Source organism: Anolis carolinensis, unplaced genomic scaffold (assembly GCF_035594765.1).
Source record: "Anolis carolinensis isolate JA03-04 unplaced genomic scaffold, rAnoCar3.1.pri scaffold_14, whole genome shotgun sequence".
NCBI lineage: Eukaryota > Metazoa > Chordata > Lepidosauria > Squamata > Dactyloidae > Anolis > Anolis carolinensis.
In genome coordinates this window covers 6,523,879-6,549,299 of record NW_026943825.1, presented here as the reverse complement: position 1 = coordinate 6,549,299, position 25,421 = coordinate 6,523,879, and the positions used below count along the sequence as shown (strand labels likewise).

Below are 25,421 nucleotides of genomic sequence, written 5' to 3'. Positions count from 1 at the left end.
CCACAGGGCAAGCACCCAGCTCCTGCCTACACTACATATCACTGCACACACACAAACACTCCCCTAACCTTTGGGTGGCCTTGCTATGCAGCAACCTGAGATTCAGCCCAGGAAAATGGGGGCAAGAGGCAAGACTGCGTATGGCATTTGTGGAGAACATAAAACAGAATAAAACAACATTACAAATATATATCAATATATATAAAAGAGTGATGGAATCATGGCAACGGACAAAACAACAAAACTAAACACCCCACAACCTCGAAAATTGACAGCACAACCCCTCATCCACGCCTCTGGGTTGATACAACAAAAAGAAAAGAAAAATAAAGTCCTAATTAGACGGACAGGAACAATTGTTTTTATCCAATTGCTGCCAGTTAGAAGGCTAAGCTCTGCCCACTTGGTCTCCTAGCAACCCACTCAGCCCAGCGGACAAGCAGAGTTAAGCCTCACTTAGGCCTCTTCCACACTACCTATAAAATACAGATTATCAAATTTGAACTGGATTATATGGCAGTGTAGATTCCAGGCCCTTCCACACAGCTATATAACCCATTTATAATCTTATATTATCTGCTTTGAACTGCATTATCTTGACTCCACACTGCCATGTAATCCACTTCAGTGTGCATTTTATACAGCTGTGTAGAAGGGGCCTCATATAATCCAGTTCTAAGCAGATAATATAAGATTATAAATATACATCTCACTTATCCAACATAAACAGGCTGGCACCTTTACCCTTTACCTTAACTACCACCAATTCCTCAATACTTTATTTCCCATACCACCATACTTCGCCACAGCAACGCGTGGCCGGGCACAGCTAGTCTATATATATATATATATATATATATATATATATATATATATATATATATAAGCAACCATTGAACCAACCAATGAACCTGAAATGACAAAGAATTCCCTCAGGCAGGAAGTGGCCAGGCTTTGAAGCTGCAAGGCTATTCAAAGCTAATTCATGTGGTCAATTGCAACATTCACACTTGTCTCAAATAGACAAGAGTTACCGTATATACTCGAGTATAAGCCAAGGCACCTAATTTTACCACAAAAAAACCTGGGAAAACATTGACTCCAGTAGAAGCCGAGGTAATAATAATAAGGAGCAAGCCATCAGAACAAATGCAATTAAGGCCAAGATCGAAAAATCAGCTGATGACCCAAAATGCAGACTGTGCAAGGAAGCCGACGAAACCATTGATCATATCCTCAGCTGCTGTAAGAAAATCGCACAGACAGACTACAAACAGAGGCACAACCGTGTGGCCCAAATGATTCATTGGAACTTATGCCTCAAGTACCACCTCCCAGCAGCAAAGAACTGGTGGGATCACAAACCTGCAAAAGTATTGGAAAATGAGCACGCAAAGATACTGTGGGGCTTCCGAATCCAGACTGACAAAGTTCTGGAACACAACACACCAGACATCACAGTTGTGGAAAAGAACAAGGTTTGGATCATTGATGTTGCCATCCCAGGTGACAGTTGGATTGATGAAAAGCAACAGGAAAAACTCAGCCGCTATCAGGACCTCAAGATTGAACTTCAAAAGCTCTGGCAGAAACCAGTGCAGGTGGTCCCGGTGGTGATGGGCACACTAGGTGCCGTGCCAAAAGATCTCAGCCGGCATTTGGAAACAATAGACATTGACAAAATTACGATCTGCCAACTGCAAAAGGCCACCCTGCTGGGATCTGCGCGCATCATCCGAAAATACATCACACAGTCCTAGACAATTGGGAAGTGTTCGACTTGTGATTTTGTGATACGAAATCCAGCATATCTATCTTGTTTGCTGTGTCATACAATGTTGTTGTGTCTATTATTATTATTATTATTATTATTATTATTATTATTATTATTATTATTATTATTATGTGCAAGTATCTGTGCCACACAGTGCACCCTCAAATCAGACCAAGCAGTGAAGTATAAACAAGAGTTGTGTGCATATGGTCTTTATGCCTTTGGGAAGGCGCAATCCAAGCCCATGACTACATTGAAACTAGAATAGAGAGAAATCAGCGTGGAAACTGCAAGAGGTACCATAGATTGCTGTACATAGAAATAATGGTAGTAAATAGTTTTTGATTTATTAAATACAGTTATATATTACAGTTATACATTTTTGTTATTTAAACTACAGTAGAGTCTCACTTATCCAACATAAACGGGCCAGCAGAATGTTGGATAAGCGAATATGTTGGATAATAAGGAGGCATTAAGGAAAAGCCTATTAAACATCAAATTAGGTTATGATTTTACAAATGACTAGCTGTGCCCGGCCACGCGTTGCTGTGGCGTTGTCTGGTGGTGTTGGTGAGAAATTGTTGAGGTAGTGGTGGTATTGAATGTCTGTTGTATGGTTGTCTTTATGTTTAGTATGCACACTGAAGTGGATTATATGGCAGTGTGGAGTCACGATAATCCAGTTCAAAGCAGATAATATAAGATGATAAATGGGTTATATAGCTGTGTGGAAGGGCCTTGAGTCTACACTGCCATATAATCCAGTTAAAATCTGATAATCTATGGAAGAGGCCTAAGTGAGGCCTAACTATACCTGTCCCCTGGACTGAGTAGGTTGCTAGGAGACCAAGTGGGCAGAGCTTAGCCTTCAAACTGGAAGCAATTGGATAAAAACTATTATTCCTCTCCCTGTAATTAGGACTTTATTTCTTCTTTTCTTTTTGTTGTATCAACCTAGAGCCGTGAATGATGGGTTGTGTTGTCAAATTTTGAGGTTGGGGGGCCTGTAGTTTTGTTGTTTTGTCCGCTGCCCTGATGCCATCACTCTTTTATATATATAGCAGCACCAAAACATCATGTTAGACAACAAATTTGGCAGAAAAAGTAGTTCAATACGCAGTAATGCTATGTAGTAATTACTGTATTTATGAATTTAGCACCAAAATATCACGATATATTGAAAACATTGACTACAAAAATGTGTTGGATAATCCAGAGCGTTGGATAAGCAAGTGTTGGATAAGTGAGAGTCTACTGTATACATATTGCGAAATTATGGTTTTTTTCTCGAAGTGACACACCACCCAAGCCATGCTAGGTTTTTTGGTGAATTTTGACACACCAAGCGCAAAAGGTTGTCCATCATTGGCATGGACAAAACCAAAATCTTCATGCCCAGTTTTTGCAAGCTGCAGAAAGAAGGCGTTGGTTTTATCCATACTTTGCTACTTAGTCAAGGAGGTGTTCACAGACCCAGGAATGGTGCCAGGATGATGGGTGGTCAATCCCAGTTCCCTGGGAGGTTGCCACCTTATCCCACCAATGCTGCACATTCTCATGAAAGATACAATTCAACGGATGCCTTTCCATTCCGCCGCGTTCCCTTTATGACTAACCCAGTGAGCCTAGTTGCCATTGTCGCATCCCTCGATGAATATATTATCCGACTCCATGCCCAGGAGACGATAGATCAAGGAGGGGAGAGAAGAAAGGCCCAGCATCCTATAAGCCGCGTGGCCCCACCCTGGCAAATCCAAGGAAAAACTCGTCTCTGCCTTTCTCTTTTCATTACGTTTCGCTCCATCTCGATCGGGGCCGATTTGTCCAGTCTTCGTGGTCTGACATCTTCTTTGAGGCTAAGAAACAATCAAGACTAACAAGAAGTCTTCGTCTCGCTGTGTCCCAGATGGATCAGGGTCGGGCTGCCATTGCTTAGAGGCAAAAGTCCCCCGTGCATGCTCAGAGGCAAGTTTTAATTGGTAGACGAACCAATTAAGACCACAGCCAGCGCTGTAAGTTAATGCAACTGAACGGCACCTTTTCCCTGCTTCTATTTTAGTACAAAAGCGGGCAAAGCATGAATGAATGGACAGAAATGCCAATATTTACAGATAAACTTCTAAACAGCAGCGGCTCCTTAATTATGTTCTCTCAAACCTTCCACGTTTCCCCAAAGGATTTTATACACAATCCCTTCAAAAGTGCTTATACAGAAGAGTCTCACTTATCCAACACCCGCTTATCCAAGGTTCTGGATTATCCAAGGCATTTTTGTAGTCAGTGTTTTCAATGTAACTTGATATTTTGGTGCTAAATTCATAAATACAGTACAGTAGAGTCTCACTTATCCAACACCCGCTTATCCAAGGTTCTGGATTATCCAAGGCATTTTTGTAGTCAGTGTTTTCAATATAACGTGATATTTTGGTGCTAAATTCATAAATACAGCACAGTAGAGTCTCACTTATCCAACACCCGCTTATCCAAAGTTCTGGATTATCCAAAGCATTTTTGTAGTCAATGTTTTCAGTATATTGTGATATTTTGGTGCTAAATTCCTAAATACAATAATTACAACATACCATTACTGCATATTGAACTACTTTTTCTGTCAAATTTGTTGTATAACATGATGTTTTGGTGCTTAATTTGTAAAATCATAACCTAATTTGATGTTTAATAGGCTTTTCCTTAATGCCTCCTTATTATCCAACATATCACTTATCCAACATTCTGCTGGTGCTAAATTCCTAAATACAATAATTACAACATACCATTACTGCATATTGAACTACTTTTTCTGTCAAATTTGTTGTATAACATGATGTTTTGGTGCTTAATTTGTAAAATCATAACCTAATTTGATGTTTAATAGGCTTTTCCTTAATGCCTCCTTATTATCCAACATATCACTTATCCAACATTCTGCTGGCCTGTTTATGTTGGATAAATGAGACTCTACTGTAGTAGCAACAATAATAGAGAAAAATAATAAATGTAATAATACAAATAATAACAGAGAAAAATAATAAATGTACCATATATTCTCGAGTATAAGCTGACCCAAATATAAGCCAATTAGGACCCTCACCTGAGTATGAGCCGAGGGGGGCTTTTTCAGTCTCAAGAAACACTTCCCAAGTGTTTAGGACTGGTTGATATTATTATTATTATTATTATTATTATTATTATTATTATTATTATTTTTGTTGTTGTTGTTGTTGACACAAAGACACAGTATGACACAGCAAACGAGATCTATATGCTGGATTTTGTATCACAAAATCACAGGCCGAACACTTCCCAAGTGTTTAGGTCTGTGTGATATTATTATTATTATTATTATTGACACAAAGACACAGTATGAGACAGCAAACGAGATATAAATGCTGGATTTCATATCACAAAATCACAAGTCGAACACTTCCCAAGTGTCTAGGCCTGTATGATATTATTATTATTATTATTATTATTATTATTATTATTATTATTATTATTGGAGCCCCTGGTGGTGCAGCATGTTAAAGCACTGAGCTGCTGAACTTGCGGACCGAAAGATTGCAGGTTCGAAAACGGGGAGGGAAATATATAATATATTGTATATACTTATCATATTGATAATAGTATTATAATGTAATACAATATTATACTAATAATAATATAATATAATATTAATTATATATTATATATTAAATGTAATATTACTAATAATATTACCATATAATGATATAGTACAATATAGTAATTTAATGCTTATATTGTGCTATGCTAATAATATATTGTATGTACATTTGATTTGTAAGCCGCTCTGAGTCCCCTCCGGGGTGAGAAGAGCGGGATATAAATGTAGTCAATAAAATAAATATTACTAATAATATTACCATATAATGATATAGTACAATATAGTAATTTAATGCTTATATTGTGCTATGCTAATAATATATTGTATGTACATTTGATTTGTAAGCCTCTCTGAGTCCCCTCTGGGGTGAGAAGAGCGGGATATAAATGTAGTCAATAACATAAATATTACTAATAATGTTACCATATAATGATATAGTACAATATAGTAATTTAATGCTTATATTGTGCTATGCTAATAATATATTGTATGTACATTTGATTTGTAAGCCTCTCTGAGTCCCCTCCAGGGTGAGAAGAGCAGGATATAAATGTAGTCAATAACATAAATATTACTAATAATATTATCATATAATGATATAGTACAATATAGTAATTTAATGCTTATATTGTGCTATGCTAATAATATATTGTATGTACATTTGATTTGTAAGCCTCTCTGAGTCCCCTCCGGGGTGAGAAGAGCGGGATATAAATGTAGTCAATAAAATAAATATTACTAATAATATTACCATATAATGATATAGTACAATATAGTAATTTAATGCTTATATTGTGCTATGCTAATAATATATTGTATGTACATTTGATTTGTAAGCCTCTCTGAGTCCCCTCCAGGGTGAGAAGAGCAGGATATAAATGTAGTCAATAACATAAATATTACTAATAATATTATCATATAATGATATAGTACAATATAGTAATTTAATGCTTATATTGTGCTATGCTAATAATATATTGTATGTTCATTTGATTTGTAAGCCGCTCTGAGTCCCCTCCGGGGTGAGAAGAGCGGGATATAAATGTAGTCAATAACATAAATATTATTAATAATATTACCATATAATGATATAGTACAATATAGTAATTTAATGCTTATATTGTGCTATGCTAATAATATATTGTATGTTCATTTGATTTGTAAGCCGCTCTGAGTCCCCTCCGGGGTGAGAAGAGCGGGATATAAATGTAGTCAATAACATAAATATTACTAATAATATTATCATATAATGATATAGTACAATATAGTAATTTAATGCTTATATTGTGCTATGCTAATAATATATTGTATGTACATTTGATTTGTAAGCCTCTCTGAGTCCCCTCCGGGGTGAGAAGAGCGGGATATAAATGTAGTCAATAAAATAAATATTACTAATAATATTACCATATAATGATATAGTACAATATAGTAATTTAATGCTTATATTGTGCTATGCTAATAATATATTGTATGTACATTTGATTTGTAAGCCTCTCTGAGTCCCCTCCAGGGTGAGAAGAGCAGGATATAAATGTAGTCAATAACATAAATATTACTAATAATATTATCATATAATGATATAGTACAATATAGTAATTTAATGCTTATATTGTGCTATGCTAATAATATATTGTATGTTCATTTGATTTGTAAGCCGCTCTGAGTCCCCTCCGGGGTGAGAAGAGCGGGATATAAATGTAGTCAATAACATAAATATTATTAATAATATTACCATATAATGATATAGTACAATATAGTAATTTAATGCTTATATTGTGCTATGCTAATAATATATTGTATGTTCATTTGATTTGTAAGCCGCTCTGAGTCCCCTCCGGGGTGAGAAGAGCGGGATATAAATGTAGTCAATAAATAAATAAGCGGCCTCCCAAACTAGACAATGCAACTTGTTCTATTAAAATTAATAGGGAAAAAAGCATTTTAACACACTGTTTCACCCATATGGATACAAAGATGCTTTTTAAATCTGCTGAAAACAATAATAATTCCCAAAATGTTTACAAGAATCCGGGGAGTGGAGTGAGCACCCGCTGTTAGCTCCAGCTTCTGCCAAACTAGCAGTTTGAAAACATGCAAAATGTGAGTAGATCAATAGGTACTGCTCCGGCGGGAAGGTAATGGTGTTCCATGCAGTCATGTCAGTGGCAACATGACCTAGGAGGTGTCTACAGGCATGCAAATGTGAGTAGATAAATAGGTACCGCTTCTGCAGGAAGGTAATGGCGCTTTATGCCATCATGCCAGTAGCCACATGACCTTGGAGGTGTCTACGGACAACGCCGGCTCTTTGGCTTAGAAATGGAGATGAGCACCAACCCCCAGAGTCGGGCACAACTGGACTTAACGTCAGGGGAAAAATCTTTACCTTTACCTATTAGTATTTCTTTTCTCGCCATTTGAACCCATGGCTTCATTGTGTCCCAATCTCCAAAGCAGAAACCAAGCTTTCCCTCTCAAGATGACATCCTTTCAAATCCTTCAACATGGCTCTCATATCCTCTTTCAGCTTCCTTTCACTCTTTAAGCCGCCCTCCTCGGGCTTAGTTTCCAATCCAGACCCATATCTTTTGTAAACTGAGGAATAGCTACATTATACACACTCGGATACACTCGCCCGTCCCTCCTTCTCTCCGTATGCTTTACAAATGCCATGTTTGCACAACAGCGTGCAGGTTTCGTTCCAGACGTGGGAGAAGCTCGGAAAGATCGGCCCTGCCTTCTCATCCATCCAAAACAACGGAGGCAAACTCAAAGACATGGTTTTTATTATTACCGTATGTACTCGAATATAAGCCAACCCGAATATAAGCCGAGACATCTAATTTTACCATTAAAAAAACTAGGAAAACATTGACTCCAGTATAAGCTGAGGGTGGGAAATTTCAGAAATAAAAAATAGATACCAAAAATTACATAAATTGAGGCATCAGTAGGTGAAATGGTTTTGAATATTTACATCAAGCTCAAATTTAAGATAAGACTCTCCAACTCTGATCAAATTATTATTCTCATCTTCTTCAATGTCAATGTGCTTTTAATAATAATAGAGTAAAATAATACATGCAATAATAATAAATACAGGAATACAGAGTAGAATAATAACAAGATCAGAGTGAAATACTAAGTGTATTAATAATAGTAATAAAGATAGAGCAAAATAAATGTAATAGTAGCAACAATAATAGAGTACAACAATAAATGTAATAATAATAGAGTAAAATAATAAATGCAATAATACCAATAATAGAGAAAAATAATGCATATAATAATAATAAATACAGGAAAATAATACATGTACAGTAGAGTCTCACTTATCCAACACTCGCTTATCCAACGTTCTGGTTGCCAATATACAGTAGAGTCTCACTTATCCAACATAAACGGGCCGGCAGAATGTTGGATAAGTGAATATGTTGGATAATAAGGATGGATTAAGGAAAAGCCTATTAAACTTCAAATTAGGTTATGATTTTACAAATTAAGCACCAAAACATCATGTTATACAACACATTTGACAGAAAAAGTAGTTCAATATGCAGTAATGCTATGTAGTAATTACTGTATTTACGAATTTAGCACCAAAATATCATGATGTATTGAAAACATTGACTACAAAAATGAGTTGGATAATCCAGAACGTTGGATAAGCGAGTGTTGGATAAGTGAGACTCTACTGTATCGTGATATTTTGGTACTAAATTTGTAAATACAGTAATTACAACATAACATTACTGCATATTGAACTACTTTTTCTGTCAAATTTGTTGTATAACATGATGTTTTGGTGCTTAATTTGTAAAATCATAATCTAATTTGATGTGTAATAGGCTTTTCCTTAATCCCTCCTTATTATCCAACATATTTGCTTATCCAACATTCTGCCGGCCCGTTTATGTTGGATAAATGAGACTCTACTGTAGTAGCAACAATAATAGAGAAAAATAATAAATGTAATAATACAAATAATAATAGAGAAAAATAATAAATGTACCATATATTCTCGAGTATAAGCTGACCCAAATATAAGCCCACCAGGATCCTCACCCGAGTATAAGCCGAGGGGGGCTTTTTTAGTCCTAAAAAAAGGGCTGAAAAACTAGGCTTATACTCGAGTATATACAGTATGTGCCAGGCTGGGATGAAATATCCTTTCTCCCCACGGATATGTCAGCTTTGTAAATGAGGTCCTCGGCTTTGGAGGAAACCTATCTCCATTGACTCCTGGTTCTGAGGAGTGAGTAAATAAAATATAAGCCGGGGAGCGTCTTAAGCTACAAGGCACATCTTTGGCGTCGGCCGCGATAAACATGGATTGATATTTCTGTCAGAGCTCCGACAAGGGCTGACAGATCTACCAACCTGAGCCCAGGGCAAAAGGCAAACACAAAGAACGGGAGGATTCTGCGTCTGTCGTTCCAGAACGGAAAATGCTTCACGAACGCAGGCTCCGGATTGGCCAGGCTGACTTCTTCATCAACAGCACAATTTAGCGTGGGAGTTATTTTACTCCAGCTCTTGTCAATGCACAGAGGATAAAAAAATACACACACGCCAACCCTTGCTAATCTATTTCAAATCACTCCGAACAGTGATTACCAATACACCGAGGAATTACTATTTCGATTCATTCTTTTCCTGCTTCAACACCCCACTCATGCTTTACACACTACGCCTTTGAAATGAGTAGTAGTAGTACTACACGGCCATATGTTCACTTGTGATGGGCTTCTGCAAAAGATATTTCCAGTTATTGTGTTATTTTAAGTCTCCTTTGGGAGAGAAGAAACAGGATATAAATACAGTAGAGTCTCACTTATCCAAGCTAAATGGGCCAGCAGAACCTTGGATACGCAAATATCTTGGATAATGAGGAGAGATTGAGGAAAAGCCTATTAAACATCAAATTACCGTATATACTCGAGTATAAGCCGACCCGAATATAAGCCGAGGCACCTAATTTTACCACAAAAAAACTGGGAAAACATTGACTCCAGTATAAGCCGAGGGTGGGAAATGCAACAGCTACAGGTCAAATTCAAATATATATATATATATATATATATATATATATATATATATATATATACATACACATACATATATATATATATATATATATATATATATATATATATATACACACACATACATACATACACAGGCTTTGAAGCTGCAAGGCTATTCAATGGGATTCGAGTTGGCCAACAATGGAGTCCCCTAGGTATGAAGCAGCCAGGCTTTGAAGGTGCAAGGCTATTTCAATGGGATTCGAGTTGGCCAACAATGGAGTCCCCTAGGTATGAAGCAGCCAGGCTTTGAAGGTGCAACGCTATTCAATGGGATTCGAGTTGGCCAACAATGGAGTCCCCTAGGTATGAAGCAGCCAGGCTTTGAAGGTGCAAGGCTATTCAATGGGATTCGAGTTGGCCAACAATGGAGTCCCCTAGGTATGAAGCAGCCAGGCTTTGAAGCTGCAAGGCTATTTCAATGGGATTCGAGTTGGCCAACAATGGAGTCCCCTAGGTATGAAGCAGCCAGGCTTTGAAGGTGCAAGGCTATTTCAATGGGATTCGAGTTGGCCAACAATGGAGTCCCCTAGGTATGAAGCAGCCAGGCTTTGAAGGTGCAAGGCTATTCAATGGGATTCGAGTTGGCCAACAATGGAGTCCCCTAGGTATGAAGCAGCCAGGCTTTGAAGGTGCAAGGCTATTCAATGGGATTCGAGTTGGCCAACAATGGAGTCCCCTAGGTATGAAGCAGCCAGGCTTTGAAGCTGCAAGGCTATTCAATGGTATTCAAGTTGGCCAATGATGGAGTCCCCTAGGTAGGAAGCAGCCAAGCTTTGAAGCTGCAAGGCTATTCAATGGTAATCAAGTTGGCCAACAATGGACTGTGTGATGTATTATTATTACAGTAGAGTCTCACTTATCCAAGCTAAACGGGCCGGCAGAACCTTGGATAAGCGAATGTCTTGGATAATAAGGAGAGATTGAGGAAAAGCCTATTAAACATCAAATTAATAATAATAATAATAATAATAATAATAATTTTATTTTTGTACCCCGCCACCATCTCCCCAGAGGGACTCGGGGCAGCTTACAGATGTAAAACCAGCATACAGTAATATCAAATACAAAAACACAAAAATAAATTTAAAAGGCATTAAAAAATCACCATCATTATAAAACACAGCAATCACCATCATGAAAAACACAGCAATACAAACATAAAATGAGCTGGGCAAAGTGCACTGGGCAAATTACCGTATATACTCGAGTATAAGCCGACCCGAATATAAGCCGAGGCACCTAATTTTACCACAAAAACTGGGGAAACGTATTGACTCGAGTGTAAGATGAGGGTGGGAAATGCAGCAGCTACGGGTCAAATTCAAAAAAATATATATATACAGTAGAGTCTCACTTATCCAACATAAACGGGCCGGCAGAACGTTAGATAAGCAAATATGTTGGATAATAAGGAGAGATTAAAGAAAAGCCTATTAAACATCAAATTAGATTGATTTTACAAATTAAGCACCAAAATGTCATGTTATACAACAAATTTGACAGAAAAAGTAGTTCAATACACAGTAATGTTATGTTGTAATTACCGTATTTATGAATTTAGCACCAAAATATCATGATATACAGTAGACTCTCACTTATCCAAGCCTCGCTTATCCAAGATTCTGGATTATCCAACGCATTTTTGTAGTCAACGTTTTCAATACATCGTGATATTTTGGTACTAAATTTGTAAATACAGTAATTACAACATAACATTACTGCATATTGAGCTACTTTTTTGTCAAATTTGTTGTATAACATGATGTTTTGGTGCTTAATTTTTGTAGTCAGTGTTTTCAATACATTGTGATATTTTGGTGCTAAATTCGTAAATACAATAATTACAACATAACATTACTGCGTATTGAACTACTTTTTCTGTCCAATTTGTTGTATAACATGATGTTTTGGTGCTTAATTTTTGTAGTCAATGTTTTCAATACATCGTGATATTTTGGTGCTAAATTCGTAAATACAGTAATTACAACTGTGTATTGAACTACTTTTTCTGTCAAATTTGTTGTAAAACATGATGTTTTGGTGCTTAATTTGTAAAATCATAACCCAATTTGATGTTTAATAGGCTTTTCCTTAATCCCTCCTTATTATCCAAGATATTCGCTTATCCAAGCTTCTGCCGGCCCGTTTAGCTTGGATAAGTGAGACTCTACTGTATTGAAAACTGACTGCAAAAATGGCTTGGATAATCCAGAAACTTGGATAAGCGAGGCTTGGATAAGTGAGACTCTACTGTAGGTAAAGGTTTCACCTGACGTTAAGTCCAGTCGTGACCGACTCTTGGGGTTGGTGCTCATCTCCATTTCTAAGCCGAAGAGACGGCATTGTCCGTAGACACCTCCAAGGTCATGTGGCCAGCATGACTGCGTGGATCGCCGTTACCTTCCTGCCGGAGCGGTACCTATTGATCTACTCACATTTGCATGTTTTCGAACTGTACTTCTACTATTACTACTGCTGCTGCTAATAATAATACACACTTCTCTAGTTCTTATTTTACTTGCCTTTGTACCTTCAAGCTGGGTTGTTGTATGTTTTCCAGGCTGTATGGCCATGTTCTAGAATAGGGGTCCCCAAACTAAGGCCCGAGGGCCGGATGCGGCCCTCCAAGGCCGTTTACCTGGCCCCTGTCCTAAACTTTAGACTTAGGGTTGACCTAAGTCCACCTGGTCTTTGGAGGTCTCTTTGCTTACCTATGGTCTTATGAGATTGTCTAGATGGTCTTGGAAGGTCTCTTTGATTAGCTATGGCCTTATGAGACCATCTAGATGGCTTCTGGAGGTCACTTTCCTTACCTATGCTCCTATGAGACCGTCTAGTTGGCCTTTGAGGATCCCTTTCCGTACCCATGATTTTATGAGATTGTCTAGATGGCCTTTGGGGACCCCTTTCCTTACCTATGGTCTTCTGATGGCCTTATGAGATCATCTAGATGGCCTTTTAGGGTCCCTTTCCTTACTTATGGTACTTATGGTAATTGTCTAGATGGCCTTTGGTGGCCCTTTTTCTTACCTATGGTCTTGTGAAACCATCTGATGTCCTTTGAGGGTCCCTTTCCTTATCTATGGTCTTCTGATGGCCTGATGAGATCATCTAGATGGCCTTTGAGGGTCCCTTTCCTTACCGATGGTTTAATGAGACCATCTAGATGGTCTTTGGAGGTCTCTTTACTTACCTATGGTCTTATGAGATCGTCTAGATCAGGGGTCCCACAACTAAGGCCTGTGGGCTAGATGCGGCCCTCTAAGGTCATTGACCTGGCCTCTGTCCTAAACTTAGGGTTGACCTAAGTCTGAAATGACTTGAAGGCACACAACAACAACAATCCTAATTTTGGACTATTTTATCATAGTCCGGCCCCCCAACAGTCTGAGGGGCTGTGAATCGGCCCCCCACTTAAAAAGTTTGAGGACCCCTGTTCTAGAAGTTCTAGAATACTTCTAGAACATGGCCATACAGCCCGGAAAACATACAACAACCCTGTGATCCCGGCCATGAAAGCCTTCGACAACATACCTTCAAGCTGTTTGTCAGCATAAAGCAACCCTATGCGTTTCATAGGTTTCCTAAGGCAAGGGATTCTCGAAGGTGTTTTGACCCCTGAAATCTTACCTGCTGTACTTGGTCTCCCATCCCAGTATTAACCAGCGTGACCCTACTTAGTTTCCAAGACCAGACAGGATCTGGTGTTTCGAGGGTATATTTAAGGCATCGCAGCCCATGTTAAAACATACAATAACAAACTTTGGGGGAGAAAATGCAGACCCGAAGGGAAGAGATGGGGAAGAGAAAGGGAAAAGAGGGAAGAGAAGAGAAAGAAAGGGAAGGAGAAAGGGAAGAAAAGGAAAGGGAAGAGATGGGGAAGAGAAGGAAAAAGAATGGGAAGGGAAGGAGAAAAGGAAGAGAAGGGAAGGGGAGGGAATGCTTTTGGAAAGATAGCCATCCAGCCCAGAAAACTCACATCAAGACAGTGATTCCAGCCATGAAAGCCTTTGGCAACACATTATTATGTTCATTTATACCCCACTTTTTCTTGTGTATATATGTATATAGGATTTGCAAAGACTTGCAAACATATGATGGGGAAATTCATATATGCTTTTAATGTAAGCCGCTTTGAAAGTCTTTGCAAATCATATATACATATAGATATCTAGAGATTTCCATATACAGTAGAGTCACTTATCCAACACTCGCTTATCCAATGTTCTGGATAATCCAACGCATTTTTGTAGTCAGTGTTTTCAATACATCGTGATATTTTGGTGCTAAATTCATAAATACAGTAATTACTACATAGCATTACTGCGTATTGAACTGCTTTTTCTTTCAAATTTGTTGTATAACATGATGTTTTGGAACTTAATTTGTAAAATCATAACCTAATTTGATGTTTAATAGGCTTTTCCTCAATCCCTGCTCATTATCGAACATATTCGCTTATCCAACATTTACTCTACTGTATTGCACGATATAAAGAGACGATAGAAATTGATCCTACTATGTGTTGTCGAAGGCTTCCATGGCCTTCGACAAGGCACTGGGTTGCTGTGAGTTTTCTGGGCTGTGTGGCCCTGTTCCAGAAGCATTCTCTCCTGACGTTTCGCCCACATCTATGGCAGGCATCCTCAGAGGTTGTGAGGTCTGTTGGAAACTAGGCAAGTGGGGTTTATATATATATATATCTATCTATCTATCTATCTATCTATCTATCTATCTATCTATCTATCTATCTATCTTTGGAATGATGTCCAAGGTGGGAGAAAAAACTCTTGTCTAAACATCTCCACCCAACAAAGGATTCCCCCAGGCAGGAAGCAGCCAGGCTTTGAAACTGCAGGGCTATTAAATGCTAATCAAGCTGACCAATTGCAACATTCACACTTGCCTCAAGCAGACGAGTTTTTTTTCATCCACCCTGGACATTATTCCACGGATATATAAACCTCACTTTCATAGTTTCCAACAGATCTCACAACCTCAGAGGATGCCTGCTATAGATGTGGGCGAAACATCAGGAGAGAATGCTTCTGGAACATGACCACACAGCCCAGAAAACTCACAGCAACCCAGTGCCTTGTCGAAGGCCACATAGCAGGATCTATTTTTATCGTCTCTTTATATCGCCCAGAAAACTCACAGCAAGCCTACTATTATCATAACTAATAAATATATATTATTCAATTTTTAAGACACATCTTCTTGGATTTCTTTGGGGCAATGATTAAGAAAATCGCATTGGATGGATCTGGGTTGCTGTGAGTTTTCCGGGCTGTATGGCTATGTTCCAGAAGCACTCTCTCCTGACATTTCATCCACTTCTATGATAGGCATCCTCAGACCTCACAATCTCAGAGGATGCCTGCCATAGATGTGGGCGAAACATCAGGAGAGAATGCTTCTGGAGCATGGCCAGACATCCCGGAAAACTCACAACAACCCTGCCATTATCACAACTAATAAACATATATTATTCAATTTTTAAAACATATCTTCTTGGATTTCTTTGGGGCAATGATTAAGAAAATCGCATTGGATGGATCTGGGTTGCTGTGAGTTTTCCAGGCTGTATGGCTATGTTCCAGAAGCACTCTCTCCTGACATTTCATCCACATCTATGATAGGCATCCTCAGACCTCACAACCTCAGAGGATGCCTGCCATAGATGTGGGCGAAACATCAGGAGAGAATGCTTCTGGAGCATGGCCAGACATCCCGGAAAACTCACAGCAACCCTGCTATTATCACAACTAATAAACATATATTATTCATTTTTTAAAACACATCTTCCTGGGGTTCTTTTGGGGCGATGATTAAGAAAATCACATTGGATGGATCTGGGTTGCTATGAGTTTTCCGGGCTGTATGGCCATGTTCCAGAAGCACTCTCTCCTGACGTTTCACCCACATCTATGGCAGGCATCCTCAGACCTCACAACCTCAGAGGATGCCTGCCATAGATGTGAGCGAAATGTCAAGAGAGAATGTTTCTGGAGCATGGCCACACAGCCCAGAAAGCTCACAACAACCCTACTATTAAATAAATAGCTGTATGGCCATGTTTCAGAAGCACTCTCTCCTGACATTTCACCCACATCCATGATAGGCATCCTCAGACCTCACAACCTCAGAGGATGCCTGCCATAGATGTGAGCGAAACGTCAGGAGAGAATGCTTCTGGAGCATGGCCATACATATGTCTATGTTTGATGTTTTTATAGTTTTATGTGATTTAATCTACAGTTGTATGTTTTTGATTTAAATATGTGATATATTTTATATATATGTAAGGCATTGAATTTTGCCATTTATTATGTTGTAAACTGCTTTGAGTCCCCCAGAGGTGAGAAAAGCAGTATAAAAATGCAGTTCATAATAATAAATAATAATAATACAGCCCAGAAAACTCACAGCAACCCTACTACTAAATAAATAGATATTATTACATTTTCAAAAGACATCTATTTGGGGTTCGTTGGGGCGACAGTTCGGAAAATGGCATGGGATGGATCGCATCCGATAATGGTCATGATGGTTTTGTATGGACTCGTTGAAGGCATAGGTTGTGTATCTCAAAAAGCAGAACCAATAGAATCCCTTGTTGGCGGGGGGGGGGGGGGGGGCATTTTTGCAATGGGTTGGGCACACAGACCCGGAGACGGGGCTGATATCTTGAGTTACCAAAACCTGCACTAATTGAGTAACAACAACAGCAACACAAGGGGATGCAGCTATGACGCAATGGGGGGATTTATTAGTATTTTCCAAAGACAAGAAAATCCAATGGGTGTCTCGGGTGTTGGACAAGAGCCGGGCAATGGGCACCAAAGGGACTCTGGGCATGGATGGAGGCTCAAACCCTTCAGGGGCTTCCAGATCCCTCCCTAGGAGGAAAGGATGCCTTTTTGGATCCCAGGGTCATGCCCCCCCCCCCAAGCATCACATTCCCATCCTTGTTGTCCCATCAAAATAATAATCATAATGGAAAGATCCGACAATAGATTGCCTTGGCAAAAGAGGAGGAAGGGATGGGAAAAGGGATGGGAAAGGGGGGTCCCAATGCACCCCCTCCTTTGTGTCACTCTTGGAACCCCATGCTGTTGCAAATTCGGGGCAAAGGCAGATTCAGGATCCACTGGGGAAGCCTAGTTCGGAGTCAGGATGTAGAAGGAGGAGGAGGAGGAGGAGGAAAAAGCGGGCTGGGGCTTACCTGGGCAGGTGGGCAACGAGACCCCGTTCCCCTTCCAAAGTTGAGGGCTTAGTCCAGAGGAAGGGAGGGAAGGAGGCTTTGCTTTCCAAGGCAGGCGGAGAGAGGAGCCCCGACCCAGCTCGCTTGCTGCCTGCCGCCTGCCTGGGAGGCTGCTGCGTGAGGCTGCGCGCGCACCCGTCGCCGAGGCTGCCGTGCACGCGCTTTGCTGGGGCTGGACCTGCTCCAGGAGGGCCTGGGGTCCAAGCATGGCAGGCCAAGGGGATGCATCTGCAGAGCCTTTCCCAGTCTCCAGTCCAGAATCCCCAGTTATTTCCTGACCTGGTTTCCACACCCAAAGGTAGACATACACATAATAATAATAATAATAATAATAATAATAATAATAATAATAATAATAATAATAATAATAATAATAATAACAACAACAACAACAGTTATTATTATTAAGTTAAGAACTGGTGGGATCACAAACCTGCAAAGGTTGTGGAAAATGAACACGCAAAGATACTGTGGGACTTCCGAATCCAGACTGACAAAGTTCTGGAACACAACACACCAGACATCACAGTTGTGGAAAAAGAACAAGGTTTGGATCATTGATGTCGCCATCCCAGGTGACAGTCGCATTGAAGAAAAACAACAGGAAAAACTCAGCCGCTCTCAGGACCTCAAGATTGAACTTCAAAGACTCTGGCAGAAACCAGTGCAGGTGGTCCCGGTGGTGATGGGCACACTGGGTGCCGTGCCAAAAGATCTCAGCCGGCATTTGGAAACAATAGACATTGACAAAATTACGATCTGCCAACTGCAAAAGGCCACCTTACTGGGATCTGCACGCATCATCCGAAAATACATCACACAGTCCTAGACACTTGGGAAGTGTTCGACTTGTGATTTTGTGAAACGAAATCCAGCATATCGATCTTGTTTGCTGTGTCATACAACGTCGTTGTGTCAATAATAATAATAATAATAATAATAAGTATTATTAATTATTAATTATAATCTCGGCTATCAAACATCTAAGAAATCTCACAAAATTTCGCATCTGATTTTTTTTTTTTCGTGTCAGGAGCAACCGGAGTTGCTTCTGGAGTGAGAGAATTGGCCGTCTGCAAGGACGTTGCCCAGGGAACGCCCGGATGTTTTTTTTGATGTTTTTACCATCCTTGTGGGAGGCTTCTCTCATGTCCCCGCATGGAGCTGGAGCTGATAGAGGGAGCTCATCCACACTCTCCCCAGGTGGGATTCGAACCTGGCAGCTTTCAGGTCAGCAACCCAACCTTCAAGTCACTTAGTCCACTACGCCATCTGGGGGCACCTTCGCATCTGATGTACATGGATGACCTGAAGCTGTATGGGAAAACGGAAACTGAAATCCAGTCTCTGAATGACACTGTCCAAATTTTTAGCACTGATATCAGCATGGAGTTTGGTCTGGACAAATGTTCGACAGTGGCATTGAAGAAGGGAAAAATCATGGAAAGTGAGGGCATAAATATGCCCAATGGCCAAACAATAAAGTGTCACCAGCCAGAGGCCTATAAATATCTGGGCATATTACAACTGGACAACATCAAGCATGAACATGTGAAGACTGTGGTCAGCAAAGAATACACACAAAGGGTCAGAAAAATTCTCAAAAGCAAGCTCAATGGAGGCAACACCATCAAGGCCATAAACACCTGGGCCATACCTGTCATAAGATAGACTGCTGGCATCATAAACTGGACACAGATGGAACTGGACAATTTGGACAGAAAAACAAGAAAACGCATGACCATTCATCATTCCCTGCACCCTCACAGTGATGTTGACCGGCTATATCTGCCTAGAAGATCAGGGGGCAGAGGACTCTTACAAGTAAAACAAACAGTCAAAGAAGAAGAACATGCCCTGGCAGAAGATGTAAAGCAAAGTGAAGAACCTGCTTTGATTGAAGTCAAAAATCAGAAACTCCTCAAAGCACAGCAGACAAAAAACCAGTACAAGAAAACCGCACTACAAACTAGAGCTGACAGCTGGCACAACAAAACATTGCATGGAAAGTTCTTTGACAAAATTGAAGGAAAAGCTAATAAGGAGAAGACCTGGCTCTGGCTCACAAATGGGACCCTGAAGAAGGAGACACAAGGCCTGATACTTCTTCTGGATTTCATATCACAAAATCACAAGTCGAACACTTCCTAAGTGTCTAGGACTGTGTGATGTATTTTCGGATGATGCGTGCAGATCCCAGCAGGGTGGCCATTTGCAGTTGGCAGATTGTGATTTTGTCAATGTCTATTGTTTCCAAATGCCGGCTGAGATCTTTCGGCACGGCACCCAATGTGCCCATCACCATAGGGACCACCTGTACTGGTTTCTGCCAGAGTCTTTGAAGTTCAGTCTTAAGGTCCTGATAGTGGCTGAGTTTTTCCTGTTGTTTTTCGTCAATGCGACTGTCCCCTGGGATGGCAACATCAATGATCCAAACCTTTTTCTTTTCCACAACTGTGATGTCTGGTGTGTTGTGTTCCAGAACTTTGTCAGTCTGGATTCGGAAGTCCCACAGTATCTTTGCGTGCTCATTTTCCAATACTTTTGCAGGTTTGTGATCCCACCAGTTCTTTCCTGCTGGGAGGTGGTACTTGAGGCATAAGTTCCAATGAATCATTTGGGCCACATAGTTGTGCCTCTGTTTGTAGTCTGTCTGTGCGATTTTCTTACAGCAGCTGAGGATATGATCTATGGTTTCATTGGTTACCTTGCAGAGTCTGCATTTTCGGTCATCAGCTGATTTTTCGATCTTGGCCTGAATTGCCTTTGTCCTGATGTCTTGCTCCTGGGCTGCAAGGATCAGGCCTTCTGTCTCCTTCTTCAGGGTCCCATTCGTGAGCCAGAGCCAGGTCTTCTCCTTATCAGCTTTTCCTTCAATTTTGTCAAGGAACTTTCCATGCAATGTTTTGTTGTGCCAGCTGTCAGCTTTAGTTTGTAGTGTGGTTTTCTTGTACTGTTTTTTTGTCTGCCTTTTTGTCTTGACATGTTCATTCTCTGTAACTTTTTCCGGCTTGTGATCCCACCAGTTCTTTACTGCTGGCAGGTGGTACTTGAGGCATACGTTCCAATGAATCATTTGGGCCACATAGTTGTGCCTCTGTTTGTAGTCTTTCTGTGCCATTTTCTTACAGCAGCTGAGGATGTGATCAATGGTTTCGTCGGTTTCCTTGCACAGTCTGCATTTTGGGTCATCAGCTGATTTTTTTATCTTGGCCTGAATTGCCTTTGTTCTGATGGCTTGCTCCTGGGCTGCAAGGATCCATCATATCTATCTTGTTTGCTGTGCCATACAATAATAATAATAATAATCCAATTTGGCTTCCACATCTGAAGGCCCTGCTCTTGCATGGACATTTTCCTTGCCTCTTCAGAATCGAAAAGCCTGAGTCTCCTTATGGAGAGAAAGTGTGGGGTATAAATAAAGATAATAAGACAACAACAACAATAATAATCTATATCTAAAGACCCTGCACCCCCATGGGCATGTCCAACACACATTGGACTGGGTGTCACGGGAAATGCCCACAAAGGAGCTGGCCCTTTAAATGCTGAGAGCAAACTTCTTAGATCCCCAACCGTATCAGGAGACCCGGTTAAAATCCCCAGATGGTTGAATGTACCCTGGAATAAAGACGGAGCAGGTGGTGCCGTATCACTGTGACGCCATGCAACGGGGTCTAAAAGGCCCACATATGGCACAGATGGGCAGGATATTTCCAGATTAGATCTGTCTGAGCGGATAGAGAAAGGAAATATGGTAGAACGATATTTCCGCCGTTGTACATTTGGACTTACCTTCAGCTCCTTCGGATACGTCAGTGTTACGGTCATCTTTGGGCAGGATGCATAAGATTGTGGCTTAACTACAACTGACACCATGCCATCCGTACTTAAAGTTTGTTATGTTGGGTGAGTTTGCTTTGGATGCATCATAGGTGGGGTTCAGTGTGCTCTCTGGCTGTAGGGTGAACTACAACTCCCACTATGGTAAATCAGTCCCGTCAAACCCTTCCAGTAGGTTGAGTTAGTCATGGAGGTTCTGTGTGCCAAATTTGGTCCCGGTCCATCATCGGTGGAAGTCACGGTTTCTCTAGTTTTGGGTGAACTACAACTCCCAGAATGGAAGGTCACTTCCCTAACCCTAACCCAAACCCCTCCAGTACCGTATATACTCAAAGATAAGCCGAGTTTTTCAGCCCTTATTTATGAGCTGAAAAAGCCTCCCCGGCTTATAATCGGGTCAAGGTCAAAGGCGAGCTGAAAAAGCCTCCCCGGCTTATAATATGGTCAAGATCAAGGCTGGCAACGGAGTCTGCAATATGTGATCTATTTCTCTCTTCTTCTCCCTTATCAGTGTGTTTTCTTTTGCAAAGCCTCCCTCCTCTTAATCAAGGGAATGTTTGGAAAAGACAGACACCCTTGCAAGTCAGGAAGAAGAAAAATATATATATTCATTAATCTTATGAAAGCATTTTCCCCTGAAATATTTGTTAAACTCTCCTACAGATATATAGGCATTAACCCCTTGCAAGCTTTTGCCATCTCTATGTACCTTTATATGTGTATCTGTCTATATACATTATTTTTATATATGAATTTCCCCTCATATGTTTGCAGGTCTTTGCAAATCCTTTATACATATAGATCTATGTACTGTGTATCTGTAGCCATACATACACATTATTTTTATATATGAATTTCCTCTCATATGTTTGCAGGTCTTTGCAAATCCTTTATACATATAGATCCATGTTCCTGTGTATCTGTAGCTATACATATACATTAATTTTATATATTAATTTCCCCTCATATGTTTGCAGGTCTTTGCAAATCCTTTATACATATAGATCCATGTACCTGTGTATCTGTAGCCATACATATACATTATTTTTATATATGAATTTGCCCTCATATCTTTGCAAGTCTCTGCAAATATCTGTATAAAGAGAGATGTCTGGATAGATATGAATATATTCTTACCTACCTATATATAGGGCTTGCAAATATTAAAGGGGGGAAATGAACACACAAATATCTATAGAGATGTCTAGATAGATATGAATATTATATATATATATATATGGCTTGCAAATATTGTAGGGGAAATGCACACACACACAGAGATTTGCAAATGTTTCAGGGGTATATGCATATGTGAAATTATTATATATAATTATAGATTTATATCTAGCTCTACATTGTTTATATAACATTGAATGTTTGCCTGTTACTATGTTGGAAGCCGCCCTGAGTCCCCATGGAGAGACAGGGTGGGATCCAAATGAAGTTTTTATTATTATTATTATTGTTATTATTATTATTATTAGGTTATTGTTGATACCATATTGTTTTTGTTGCCTACTGATGCCTCGATTAATAAAATTTTATTGGTATCTATTTATATTTTGAAATTTACCTGTAACTGCTGCATTTCTCACCCTCGGCTTATACTCAAGTCAATAAGTTATCCCTGTTTTTTGTGGTAAATTTAGGTGCCTCGGCTTATATTTGGGTCGGCTTATACTCGAGTATATACGGTAATCAAATAAGATTGCAAGTGAACTAGACATCCCGGTAACTACAACTCCTATAAATCGTGGCGAATTCTCCCGAAACTTCTGTAGTATGTTCAGCTGCTGATCAATTCCTCTATTTACTTTGTGCCATAGAAAAGAATAGGAAAGGGTTATGGGAGAGGCAGTGGGAGGGGTCATGCAAATTCCATGCCAATGGAGAGAGTCAGAAACACCGGGATGTCTCTGGTGGAGGAAAAACTAGACTTAATGTCAGGAGAAAATCTTTATAACTCTAACTGGGGGGCACCAGGTTAAGGAGAAGTCAAGTGATACACATTTAAAGCCGCTTGCAATAACAACGATGCATCAAAATGTGCAAATGCTGCGCTGGTCAATATATATGTATCGACATAATATCAAAAACACAAATCAGCTATCAATAACGCAGACAGAATCGAATGGGCCCGGACACAAAAGCATAACAATCAATAACTGAAAAATAGTATGCATTGATTTTGTGTGTGTGATGAACTATCAACATTCCCAATGAAATTAACCTAAAAACTATAACTCAGCAGCGTAATAATGGTATGAATATACTAAATATCCCTGCCTCTCAATGCAAAACACCGAGTCCAGAATTAAAGTTAAATGCAGAGGAACAAGGTCAAAAATATTCACCTCTAAAGGGAAGTTACTGTATATACTCGATAAAACTATAGCCTAGTTTTTCAGCCCTTGTTTAGTACAGAAAAAAACCTCCTTGGCTTATACTCGGGTGAGGGTCCTGGTGGGCTTATATTTGGGTCAGCTTATACTCGAGAATATATGGTACATTTATTATTTTTCTCTATTATTGTTGCTACTATTACATTTATTTGACTCTTTTTTATTATTGTTAATAATACATTTATTACTTCACTCTGATCTTATTATTATTACATTTATTATTCTACTCTATTTATATTACATGTATTGTTTTCCTATATTTATTATTATTATTATTATTATTATTATTATTATTATTATTATTATTATTACATGTATTATTTTACTCTATTATTATTCTGGTCAGCTTATACTCAAATATATATGGTACATTTATTATTTTTCTCTATTATTGTTGCTACTATTACATTTATTTTACTCTATTTTTATTATTGTTAATAATACATTTATTACTTCACTCTGATCTTATTATTATTATTATTATTATTACATTTATTATTCTACTCTATTTATATTACATGTATTATTTTCCTGTATTTATTACTATTATTATTATTATTATTATTATTATTATTACATGTATTATTTTACTCTATTATAATTCTGGTCGGCTTATACTCAAATATATATGGTACATTTATTATTTTTCTGTATTATCATTGGTATTGTTACATTTATTATTTTACTCTATTAATTATTATTACATTTATTATTATACTCTATTCTTGTTGTTACTTTTACATTTATTTTACTCTATTTTTATTATTATTAATACATTTATTATTTTACTGCATTTATTAATATTATTATTATTACATTTATTATTTTACTCTATTCTTGTTGTTACTTTTACATTTATTTTACTCTATTTTTATTATTAATAATACATTTATTATTTTACTCTATTAATTATTACATTTATTATTTTACTGCCTTTATTATTATTACATTTATTATTTCACTCTGTTATCATTAAAAGGATACATAAGCACATTTACATTGAAGAAGATGAAAATAATGATTTATTACAGTTTGATGTAAAGATTCAAAAATATTTAAACTATTGATGCCTCAATTAATGTACAATAGTGTCCCACTTATCCAAGCTAAACGGGCCGGCAGAAGCTTGGATAAGCGGATATCTTGGATAATAAGGAGGGATTAAGGAAAAGCCTATTAAACATCAAATTAGGTTATGATTTTACAAATTAAGCACCAAAACATCATGTTATACAACAAATTTGACAGAAAAAGCAGTTCAATACGCAGTAATGTTATGTTGTAATTACTGTATTTACGAATTTAGCACCAAAATATCACGATACAGTAGAGTCTCACTTATCCAACACTCGCTTATCCAACATTCTGGATTATCCAACGCATTTTTGTAGTCAATGTTTTCAATACATCATGATAT

The 25,421-nt window shown here is 38.8% G+C and overlaps 2 protein-coding genes across 5 annotated transcripts in view; one reads left to right on the top strand and one right to left on the bottom strand.

The window, feature by feature from the left end:
* The window catches only part of flrt1 (fibronectin leucine rich transmembrane protein 1), a 193,730-nt gene extending 175,848 nt beyond the window's left edge, over window positions 1-17,882 (bottom strand). Inside the window, exon 1 of one of the 2 annotated variants that reach the window (XM_062965190.1) lies at window positions 17,721-17,882. The gene's annotated coding sequence lies outside the window, so the exon portion shown is untranslated. The remainder of the gene's footprint in view (window positions 1-17,720) is intronic. The other variant, XM_008121376.3, reaches the window with a different exon arrangement.
* Window positions 1-25,421, top strand: part of macrod1 (mono-ADP ribosylhydrolase 1) — a 336,953-nt gene that overhangs the window by 215,435 nt on the left and 96,097 nt on the right. The window lies entirely within an intron of this gene.